Raw genomic sequence first — 12,649 nt, 5'->3', positions numbered from 1 at the left:
TGGGAAAGGGCCCTGAGCTGTTGGAGTTCAGCACTGGTGGCCCCGTTGGGATAGATTTCCCTTCCCCTGCTGGGATTGGTTCTTTCTCACCGATTGAAATTAGTTCTCCCTTTCCCTGCTGGGGTTGCCTCTCCCTTTCCCTACTGAGTTTAGTTCTCCCTTTACCTGTTGGGATTAGTTCTCCCTTCCCCTGCTGAGATTATTTCCCCCTTTCGGTGCTGGGATTGCTTGACATTTTCCTGCTGGGATTGCCTCTCCCCTTCCCTACTGAGGTTAGTTCTCCCTTTACCAGATGGGATCAGTTCTCCATTTCCCTGCTGGGATTAGTTCTCAATTTTCCTGCTGGGATTGCCTCTCCCTTTCCCTACTGAGGTTAGTTCTCCCTTTACTAGATGGGATCAGTTCTCCATTTCCCTGCTGGGATTAGTTCTCCATTTCGCTGCTGGGATTAGTTCTTCCTTTCCCTGCTGGAATTACTTCTCACTGCTGGGATACGCCTCAGGGCTCCAGAGTCCACACCCACTGGTTGCTAGGTAACTCTCACTTCCGCTCATCACCGGAAACGACGGCTTCTATGCCCCACCCTATGTGACGTCATCCACTTCGCGATTTCGTCACCGAACCGCCACAACCGGGTTTCTGCCGGATCATCGCGGATCGGCAGCGTGAATCTGTCCCGGTCCGATGTCCCGATTCATTCACCACCATCCCCGGCGTGAATCTGTCCCGGTCCGATGTCCCGATTAAATCTTGCACCATCCCCCACGTGAATCTGTCCCGGTCCGATGTCCCGATTCATTCACCACCATCCCCGGCGTGAATCTGTCCCGGTCCGATGTCCCGATTAAATCTCGCACCATCCCCCGCGTGAATCTGTCCCGGTCCGATGTCCCGATTCATTCACCACCATCCCCGGCGTGAATCTGTCCCGGTCCGATGTCCCGATTAGATCTCGCACCATCCCCCGCGTGAATCTGTCCCGGTCCGATGTCCCGATTCATTCACCACCATCCCCGGCGTGAATCTGTCCCGGTCCGATGTCCCGATTAAATCTCGCACCATCCCCCACGTGAATCTGTCCCGGTCCGATGTCCCGATTCATTCACCACCATCCCCGGCGTGAATCTGTCCCGGTCCGATGTCCCGATTAAATCTCGCACCATCCCCCGCGTGAATCTGTCCCGGTCCGATGTCCCGATTCATTCACCACCATCCCCGGCGTGAATCTGTCCCGGTCCGATGTCCCGATTAAATCTCGCACCATCTCCCACGTGAATCTGTCCCGGTCCGATGTCCCGTTTAAATCTCGCACCATCCCCTGCGTGAATCTGTCCCGGTCCGATGTCCCGATTAAATCTCGCACCATCCCCTGCGTGAAGCTGTCCCGGTCCGATGTCCCGATTAATTCACCACCATTCCCGGCGTGAATCTGCCCCGTTCCGATGTCCCGAAGAAATCACACACCATTGCCGGCGTGCAAGGTTGAAGAGCTTGCCGTCGGACCTGGTGTGTAGGTACACCCCGTCATCAGATGTCCTGAAAGCGTACAACAGTTCGAGGGAGAAGATGATCCTGAAGAGCGTCCGGGCACGGACGCAACCCTGCTTCACTCCGCTTCGGATGGGGAAGGGCTCTAAGGATGATCCATCTAGTTGTACTGTCCCCTGCATGCCGTCATGGAAAGAGGCGATGAGATTCAGCAGCTTAGAAGGGCATCCGATCTTCTTCAGGAGTGCGAAGAGGTCTCTTCTGCTAACCAGGTCGAAAGCCTTGGTCAGATCAATAAACCATATAACAATTTCAGCACGGAAACAGGCAATCTCGGTCCTTCTAGTCCATGCCGAACTTTTACTCTCACCTAGTCCCACCGACCTGCACTCAGCCCATAAGCCTCCATTCCTTTCCTGTCCACATAGCTGTCCAATTTAACTATAAACAACAACATCGAGCCTGCCTCAACCTCTTCTGCTGGAAGCTCGTTCCACACAGCTACCACTCTCTGAGTAAAGAAGTTCCCCCTCATGTTACCGCTAAACTTTTGCCCTTTAACTCTCAACTCATGTCCTCTTGTTTGAATCTCCCCCACTCTCAATGGAAAAAGCCTATCCACATCAACTCTATCTATCCCCCTCGTATATAGGTAACGTACAGAGGCTGTTTCTGTTCCCAGCTCTTCTCCTGTAGCTGCCTGAGAAGATCATGTCGATAGTGGGTCTCTCTGCTCTGAAGTCACAATGGGACTCAGGGTAGACGCGTTGTGCCAGGGTCTGCAGTCGCTTCAGAACCACTCGGGCAAATGCCTTGCCAATGGTGTTGAGCAGGAATATGCCTCTGTAATTGTTACAGTCGTTGTGGTCTCCCTTATTCTTGAACAATGTGATGATGTTTGAGTCTCGCACGACTTGGGGAACTGATTCCTCCTCCCAGCACTGACAGAGCAGCTGGTGAAGATGGTTCAGGAGCACAGGATCACTTCTGCAGGGGTGCCATCTTTGCCTGCTGCCCTGCCATGAGCAAGCGAGTCGATGGCCTTGCTGAGTTCTTCCTCCGTTGGGGGTAGGTCCAGCTCTCTCATGACGGGTAGGGCAGGGATGCTGGCGAGGGCTGACTCACTGACCATGTTCTCAGTGGAGTACAGGTTCTGGTAGTGCTCGGCCCACCTCTCCATCTGCCTGGCACGGTCTTTGATGACTTCAACGGAGCCATCTTGCTAGCGGTGGGCCCGAAGGCTTTCTTCATCCCCTCATACATGCCTTGCACGTTGCCACTGTCGGTGCAGGTCTGGATGTTCTGGCGCAGGTTCTGCCAGAGGTCAATTGCCATCCTTTGAGCTTTGTTTCTTGCCATTCTCAGTGCAGTGAGATTCTTTTCTGACGAGTCTCCTTTGTAGTTGATCAGACCTTCTCTCTTGGCATCAATATACGCACATTAAGCAACCACAACTCACCACATAAATAAATGATGACAGGCAGTGAAAAGAACTGACAGGCACAATAGCAAAAGTAAAATGTTCAGCACTTTATTAACAACGAATTACCAACATCCATTCTGTGTTGACTGTTACAATTTGTAACAGAGTTGTAACTTGAAACACTGACAATGTAAATATGTGAAACCCTAAAATGTTTCAAAGTAAAGGTTGTGGTACTTATATTAATATAGGGAATTTCACAATTATATTAATATAGATTTCAAAATTGTATTAACATTATATAAAAAGAACATTTCAGCCATGTGCATGGGAGCATTTCAGTTCCTACACAACCACGCAGCTTTCAGGGAACGGTAATCCTAGCCTCAATGCCCCGTGTTGGGAAGGTAGCTCCGGCACTCTGAGTATTTGGATTTGATGGCTTTGGGCGGGGTCTTGCATGTTGAGTTGGTGATAAGGAAAGCGACTGCAATGTTAACATTCATTTCAGCAGGACTACAATACAAGCAAGGGATATAATGTTGAGGCTTTGTAAAACATTGGTCAGACCGCACTTGGGTCATTGTAGGCAGTTTTGGATCCCCGATCTAAGAAAAGATGTGTTGGCATTGGAGATGGTCCTGAGATCCACAAAAATGGTAACCCATGCAGAGCGTTGGTGCCCCTGTAGTACAGAAGAATGGGGGGGGGGGGAAGAATTTGAAACCTATTGAAAGTCCTAGATAGAGTGCATGTGGAGAGGTTTCATGCAGATGGGGAGTCTAGGACCAGAGGGCACGACCTCAGAATAGAAGGATGCCCATTTAGAACAGATATGAAGAGGAATTTCTTTAGCCAGGCAGTGGTGAATCTGTGGAATTCATTGCCGCAGACGACAGTGGAGGCCAAATCATTCAGTATATTTAAAGCAAGAGATTGATGTGTTCTTGATAAGTCAGGGAGTCAGAATGAGAATCAGGTTTATTATCACCGGCATGTGACGTGAAATGTGTTAACTTAGCAGCAGCAGTTCCATGCATAACATAATCTAGCAGAGAGATAAAAATAATAATAATAAATACAAATAAAACATAATAATAAATAAGTAAATCAATTACATGTATTGAAAAGATGCCCTGGGTGCTGGAGGTCTTTAATAATGGACGCTGCCTTTCTGAGACACTAAAGATGTCCTGGGTACTTTGTAGGCTAGTGCCCAAGATGGAGCTGACTAGATTTACAACCTTCTGCAGCTTTTTTCGGTCCTGTGCAGTAGCCCTTCCATACCAGACAGTGATGCAGCCTGTCAGAATGTTCTCCACGGTACAACGAGAGAAGTTTTTGAATGTATTTGTTGACATGCCAAACCTCTTCAAACTCCTAATGAAGTATAGCCGCTGTCTTGCCTTCTTTATAACTACATCGATGTGTTGGGACCAGGTTAGATCCTCAGAGATCTTGACACCCAGGAACTTGAAGCTGCTCACTCTCTCCACTTCTGATCCCTGAGGATTGGTATGTGTTCCTTCATCTTACCCTTCCTGAAGTCCACAATCAGCTCTTTCGTTTTACTGACGATGAGTGCCAGGTTGTTGCTGTGACACCACTCCACTAGTTGGCATTTCTCACTCCTGTACACCCTCTTGTCACCACCTGAGATTCTACGAACAATAGTTGTATCATCAGCTTATTTTACAATTTAACTCCCACAGGCAGTACCAAGCAGAAGAAGAATCATCAGCAAATTTATAGATGGTGTTTGAGCTATGCGTAGTCACACAGTCATGTGTATATAGAGAGTAGAGCAGTGGGCTAAGCACACATCCCTGAGGTGTACCAGTATTGATTGTCAGTGAGGAGGAGATGTTATCACCCAGCCACACAGATTGTGGTCTTCTGGTTAGGAAGTCGAGGATCCAGTTACAGAGGGAGGTACAGAGGCCCAGGTTCTGCAGCTTCTCAATCAGGATTGTGGGAATGATGGCATTCGATACTGAGCTATAATCTACGAACAGTATCCTGACGCAAGATCGAGTGGCAGAGTAGACTCAATGAGCCCAATGGCCCAATTCTGCTCCTATCTCTTGTGGGCTAATGGAACTGGGTTATGTAATTGTGAATGCGTACGTGGCTGATTCTGCAATGCCACAGCTCTTGATGGGACTAGACCAGGTTTGCCCTGGGTCTGTGGAGCCAGGAAGGCGGGGGACTTCACCTTCACCCCGTTACATCTGCTGTTTCCCCTACAATGTACTGGGAGCAACACTGCCGCTGCCCCGGTTTGCAGAGAGCCCCCTCAGAACACAGAACAATACAGCACAGGAACAAACTCTATCGAGCCCAATGTTGTGCCCAACCAGTTAGTAATCATGTGGTCGACTTTCTGCCTGCACAATGTCCACATCCCTCCACTGTCCTCACATTCGCTTCTACTGTATCTACCTCGACCAGCACCTCAGGCAGAGACACTAACCCCTCCCAGCTACAATGCATGCCCTCTGGAATTAGACATTTCAACCCTGGGCCCTCCCAGCTACAATGCATGCCCTCTGGAATTAGACATTTCAACCCTGGGATAAAGATACTGTCTGTCTACGTCTCTCTTAATCTTATGAACCTCCATCAGATCCCCCCTTCACCTCCGCCACTCCAGAGAAGTCAACCCAGCTTTGTTGAATCTCTCATCTTAGCACATGCCCTGGATCCTGATGAAGCAGGTCTGCACCCTCTGGAACACTTGGAAAGGGGAAAGGGAGAAGGGAATGCTCCAGACTGGACCGGCGGATGAGAGACAAACAAACCCAACCCACCGTCGTGCTGTGCCTTACCTTGTTGTGTTTAGTGTCTGTTCTCTCGTTTTCTGGCCCTTCCTGGCTTGTTATTTTGCATTATTTCCATTATTGAAGTTATCGTTTACTGTTAAGTTGTTCCTACTATTCGGGGTTTGGGTCACCTTTCCTCTACATTTCCTGACAGGTGGTGACTGAACGGTGCTCCTACTCTCGGTTTGTAGGGAGTTTCCTGCAAAACTCTAACAGCTTGTGAGAAACCATAAGGCCATAAGACATTGGAGCAGAATTAGGCTATTTGGACCTATCGAGTCTGCTCCGCCATTTAATCATGGCTGATCCTTTTCACCCCTCCTCAACCCCAGTTCCTGGCCTTCTCCCTGTAACCTATGATGGCCTATCCCATCAAGAACCTACCAACCTCTGCCTTAAATACGCCCAAAGACCTGTCCTCAACAGCTGCCTGTGACAAGAAGTTCCACATTCACCATCCTCTGGCTAAAGAAATTTCTCCGCATCTCTGTTTTGAATGGATGCACCTCTATCCTGAGGCTGTGCCCTCTTGTCCTAGACTCACCCACCATGGGAAACATCCTTTTCACACCTACTCTGTCTAGGCCTGTTCAACATTTGAAAGGTTTCAGTGAGATCCCCCTCATCCTTCTGAATTCCATGCGAGTACAGACCCAGAGCCATCAAATCTTCCCTGGTATGATAGCCCTTTCATTCCTGGAATTATCCTTGTGAACCTCCTCTGGACCCTCTCCAATGCCAGCACATCTTTTCTAAGATGAGGAGCCCAGAACTGTTCACAATACTCCAGGTGAGGCCTCACCAGTGCCTTATACTGGGAGAGGAAGGGGGAGGGGGTAGGGGGGAGGAAACACCCGAGAGACATTCCGTAATGATCAATAAACCAAATGTTTGTAATCAAGTGACTCTGCTGGTGCCTCAGGGCTGGGTGTGTCGGCACCCACACCCCTCCGTGACACACCACCCCTCCACGTGACCCACACCCCTCCGTGACACACCACCCCCGCCACCTGTCCCACACCCCTCCAATTGAGGTCTCAGGTTGTGCCCATTGACAACGGGGGGGGGCAAGTTTTACTTGTTGAGGACAGTAATGCAGGTGTACGCACATGTCGGCACAAACACCACGCTGACACACACAAAACACGAACGTAGCGGCAAGCACCACGCAGACACACACACAATAGATTCGGAAATGTTCCTTGTGTGAGATGTGGGAAATTTGGGAGACCTCCTAAATCCCTGATAACTACATCTGCATGAGGTGCACCGAGCTGCCAGACCATATTAAGGAACTGGAGTTGAAGAGGTGATAGCTGCAGGAAGGTAGTCATCCTAGGTTGCAGGAGGCAAGTACTGACTGCCGGGAGAGGGAGAGGGAGAGGGAACGGGGAGCCAGTTCAGAGTGCCCCTATGGCCAGTCCCCTCACTAACACCGCTTTGGATTTTGTTGGGGGTGGCGGTTGCAACGACCTGGTCTCTGTTCTGTGGCTCAGAAGGGAAGGTGCGGGGGAAGAGTTCAGTGGTGATACAGGATTCCATAATTAGATGAGCAGAAATCAATGGTGTGGACATGTAAGAGGAACCCGTGTGGCTTGTTGCCTCCCAGGTGCCAGAGTCAGAAATGTCTCAGACTGTGTCCAGGGCATTCTAAAGCAGGAGACCGAACAGGCCAGGAGCTGATGTACACAGAGGTAATAATGGCATCGGGTGGAAAAAGGAGAAGATCCTAAAGAGAGAATATGGAGATTTAAGTAAAGAGCTGAAAAGCACAGTAGTAATCTCTCGACTGTTGCCTGTGCTACGTGCCAGTGGAGGCACGAATCAGTTCAAGGAACAGGGGTTCAGATTTCGGGATCATTGGAATCTGTCTGGTGTGGAGGGGCTACTGCACAGGACCAAATGAAGCTGCAGAGGATCGTAAATGTAGGCAGCTCCATCTTGGGTACTAGCCTACAAAGTACCCAGGACATCTTCAGGGAACGTGTCTCAGAAAGGCAGCGTCATTATTAAGGACCTCCAGCACCCGGGGCATGGCCTTTTCTCACTGTTACCATCAGGTAGGAGGTACAGAAGCCTGAAGGCACACACTCAGCGATTCAGGAACAGCTTCTTCCCCCTCTGCCATCCGATTATTAAATGGACATTGAACCCTTGGACACTACCTCACTTTAAAAAAAAAATACAGTATTTTTTGCACGTTTTTATACGGTAATTGATTTACTTATTTAATATTTTCTTTTCTATATTATGTATCGCATGCTGTCCAAATTGACGAATTTCACGTTGGTGATAACAAACCTGATTCTGTTGGGGAAGGCAAAACCTGCACAAAAAGAACACCTTGGGAGGTTTGCCAGAGCTGATGGGGTGGGTTGAAACTAATTTGGCGCGGGGGTGGGGACCAGCCTGGTAGGGCTGAGGATGGGGCAGTTTTATACAAGGACAGGCAGATGACAGGGCAAGATTACAGTTAGTGGGATGAGTTAAAGTGTAACAAAGGGGCAAATCAAAAAGGGTAATGAACACCGCATTGAAGGTGTTGTGTTCTGAACACACGCAGCAAACGGAATAAAGTTGATGACCTTGTGTCGCAGTTAGAGATTGGCAAGTATGACGTGGGCATCTGAGTCGTGGCTGAAAAGATTATACCTGGGAGCTTAAAGTCCAAGGATACACATTATGACAAAATGATATACAGGTAGGCGGGTAGCGAGGCTCTGTCTGTAAATAATAAAATCAAATACTTGGAAAGAGGTGACATTGGATTGGAAGATGAAGGATGCTTGTGGGTAGAGTTAAGAAACTGCAAGGAGTTTTCTACCGCCTCTGAACAGGAGCCAGGTTGTGGGCTACAAATTACAACGGGAGAAAGAAAGGGCGTGTCAAAAGGGCAATGTTACAAAGTCATGGGGGATTTCAATAAGCAGGCGCTCGTGCACTGGGAAAATTAGGTTGCTGCTGGATCCCATTTGTATCGAGACAGCTTTTAGAGCAGTTTGCCGTTGAGTCTACTCGGGGAACGGCAATTCTGTAATGGGTGCTTTGTAAAAGAACTTTTGGGATGCAGTGACCATATTCGAGAATTCACCCTACAGTTTGAGAGGAGATCAGTATTACAGTGCAGTAAAGGGAATTTCAGAGGCACGAGAGGAGCTGACCAAAATTGATTGGAAGGGGGAGACCAGCAGGACAGCAATGGTTGGAGTTCATGGGGCAAATTCAGAAGGCGGCGCAGTATAGATACATCCCAAAAAAGAAATATTCAAAAGGATGACACAACCGTGGCTGACAAGGGAAGTCAGACAGCATGAAACCAAAAGAGAGGGCATACAACACAGCACAAATTAGCGGGAACTGAGAGGACTGGGAAGCTTTAAAAACCAACAGCAGGCAACTAAAAAGCCATAAGGAAAGCAAAGATGAAATATGATAGTAAGCTAGTCAAGGTTACCGGAAGTTTCTTTTTTCAGATACACTGCCTATAAAAAGTATTCACCCCCCACTCCCCTTGGAAGCTTTTATGTTTTATTTTTACAACATTGAATCACAGTGGACTTAAGTTGGCTTATTTCACATTGATCAACAGAAAAAGGCTCTTTCATGTCTAAGTGAAAACAGGTCTCTACAAAAGTGATCTAAATTACAATATAAAACACAAAATAAGTATTGCTATAAGTATTCACCCCCGTTAATATGACACAACCAAATCACTGGTGTAGCCAATTGGTTTTAGAAGTCTCATAATTATTTAAATGCAGAACTGTTTTTAGAGACCTGTGTACAGTCAAGATGTTTCAACTGATTGTAGAAAAAGTACACCTGTATCTGGAAGGTCCAACTGCTGGTGAGTCAGTATCCTGGCAAAAAGTACACAGTGAAGACGAAAGAATACTCCAAGCAACTCTGTGAAAAGGTTATTGAAAAGCACAAGTCAGGAGATGGATACAAGAAAATTTCAAGTCACCGAATATCCCTTGGAGTACAGTTAGTCAATCATCAAGAAATGGAAAGAATATGCCACAGCTGTAAATCTGCCTAGAGCAGGCCATCTTCAAAAACTGAGTGACTGTACAAGGGGACCAGTGAGGGAGGCCACCAAAAGACCTATTCTATGACAGCCCTGGAGAGCTACAAGCTTCAGTAGCTGAGATGGAGAGACTGTGCATACAACAACTGTTGCCCGGGTGCTTCACCAGTCACAGCTTTATGGGACAGTGGCAAAGAGAAAGCCACTGTTGGAAAAAAAAACTCACATGAAATCTCAAGCTAGATTTTGCCAGAAGGCATGTGGGAGACTCTGAAGTCAGCTGGAAGAAGGTTCTATGGTCTGATGAAACCAAAATTGAGCTTTTTGACCATCAGACTAAACGCTATGTTTGGCATAAGCCAAAACTCTACACATCATCAAAAACTCACCATCCCGACCATGAAGCATGGTGGTGGCTGCATCATGCTGTGGGATGCTTCACTTGCAGCGGGCCCTGGAAGGCCTGTAGAGAGTAAAATGAATTCAGTGAAATACAGGGAAATCCTGATGCAGTCTGCAAGAGAACTGTGACTTGGGAGATCTGTTTTCCAGCAAGACAATGACCCCACATAAAGCCAAAGCTACACAGGAATGGCTTTAAAAACAACAAAGTTAATATCCTGGAGTTGCCAAATCAGAACGCAGGACCTCAATCCAATTGAGAATTAGTGACTGGACTTAAAAAGGTCGGTTCACTCATGATCCCCATACAATCAGTTTTGTAAAGAAAAATAGGGAAAAATTGCAGTGCTCAGATGTGCAAAGCTGATAAATCCAAGGCTGCAATTGCTGCCAAAGGTGCTACCATCTGCTAAATACTGACTTGAAGGGGGTGAATAACTTGTGCAATCAATTATTTTGTGTTTTACATTTGTAATCTAGATCACTTTGTAGAGATGTTTTCACTTGATGCAAAAGTGTCTTTTTCTGTTGATCAGTAACAATAAAACCAAAATAAATCCATTGCAATTCAATGTTGTAAAACAATAGAACATAGAAGCTTCCGGGGGGGGGGGCTGAATACTTTTTATAGACAGAGTATATAAGGAAGAGAGACAAGAGTGGATATTGGACTGCTGGAGAGGTAATGGGGGGCGGGGGCAATGAAACGGCAGAGGAACAAGTACTTTGCGTCAGTCTTCACTGTGGAAGGCACTAGCAGAATGCCAGGAATTTGAGTCAGGGGTAGAAGTGTGTTGTTGCTATTAGTAAGGAGAAGGTGCTTCGGAAGCTGAAAGTTGTGAAGGTTTTTACTTGGACCAGATGGATGACACACCAGGGTTCTGAAAGAGATAGCGGAGATATTAATAATTATCTTTCAACAATCACTTGGTTCTGGAGGACTAGTAAATTGCAAACGACACTCCACTCTTTAAGAAGGGAGAGAGGCAGAAGAAAAGAAATTATAGGCCAGTTAGCCTGACTTCAGTGGTTGGGAAGATGCTGAAAGTCCATTATTAAGGATGAGGGTTTGGGGTATTTGGAGGCACAACATAAAATAGGCAAAGTTAGCACGGTTTCCTTTGGGGAAATCTAGCCTGACAAAGCTGTTGGAATTCTTTGAGGAAATAACAATCAGGATAGACAAGAGAGGGTCAGTGGATGGTGTTTACTTGGATTTTCAGAAGGCCTTTGACAAGGTGCCGCACATGAGGCTGGTTAACACAGTAAGAGCTGGTGGTATTACAGGAAAGATACTGAAATAGACAGAACCATGGCTGAATGACGGGCTGACTGCCAGTGACTAGTACTGTTCCAAAGGGGTCAGAGTTGGGACCACTTTTTTTCATGTTCTATGTCAATGATTTGGATGAAGGAATTGATAACTCTGTGGCCAAGTTTGTGGATGATACTAAGCGGATAAGGCAGGAGAATGAGGTTAAGAGGGATAATAAATCAGCCATGATGGAGGAGACTTGATGGCTGAATGGCCAAATGTACTCATGTTTTATGGTCATAACTCACACACAGGCACACAGCAACACACACACACACACACAACACTAAAGCCTGTTCTCCAGGTTACAATCATTTACAGAGCGAGCCAGGACAGCAGTTCCAGACAGCACTGATTTTCGATGACCGCAGAGCGCAACGCATTCCAGTGGCCGACGGTCAGGCAGGCAGGCAGGAGGAGGACGATCTCCACAGACGCCCCTGAGTCCGTTTCCAACCGCCCGCAGGGAGTGCGCTTCACACACCCAGCACAGGCAGTCGGCCAGGGTCACACCGCGAGGCTGCTGATCGATCGCATTATCTGCCGGTGGACAGGATGAAGCTGTCTCCCCTCAGACGGAGGGATGTTGGGTCTGGTGTGGAGGGGCGGGGCAGGGGAGGTGACTGCTCCATATACACTGCGTGCTTAGGGAGAGGCAGCACAAAGCCCCAACATGTGGGGATGTGGGATAAACAGCGGCTGGGGACCAGGGCAGGGAGAGGGGGAGAGGCTAGAAAACAGGGAGGAAAAGGGGATACAACAGCTGGGAACTGGGAAGGGGGGGCAGAGGGGTGAGACAGCAGCCAGGGACAGGTGGGGTGGGGAAATATGAGAGTAGTTAATGGGGGAGAGACGGGAGAGACAGTGGCCAGAGATGGGTGTTGTAGACAGTGAAAAATGGAGGCTGGAGGCGGGAGGAGGGAGGGGGAGGGGCGGGGAGCAGCGGCTGGGGAACTGGGTGAGCTGAGCTTGGGGAGGGGTGCAGTTACCAGGGGAGGAAGTGGAGAGACAGGGGCCAGGGAACAGGAGAGGGAGAGGCAGCAGTGGGAAAACTCACCCATGGATGGTAGATCCAGCACAGATCTTGTGGGAAAAGGGCCAGCCCAGCTCAGAGTGGTCTGGGGGGGGTGGGGGGGGGAGAAGAAGGGCGAAGGTACAGGCTGGGAAAG

Source organism: Mobula birostris, chromosome 5 (genome assembly GCF_030028105.1).
Source record: "Mobula birostris isolate sMobBir1 chromosome 5, sMobBir1.hap1, whole genome shotgun sequence".
NCBI classification, from domain to species: domain Eukaryota; kingdom Metazoa; phylum Chordata; class Chondrichthyes; order Myliobatiformes; family Myliobatidae; genus Mobula; species Mobula birostris.
Note: the sequence above shows the minus strand (reverse complement) of the source record.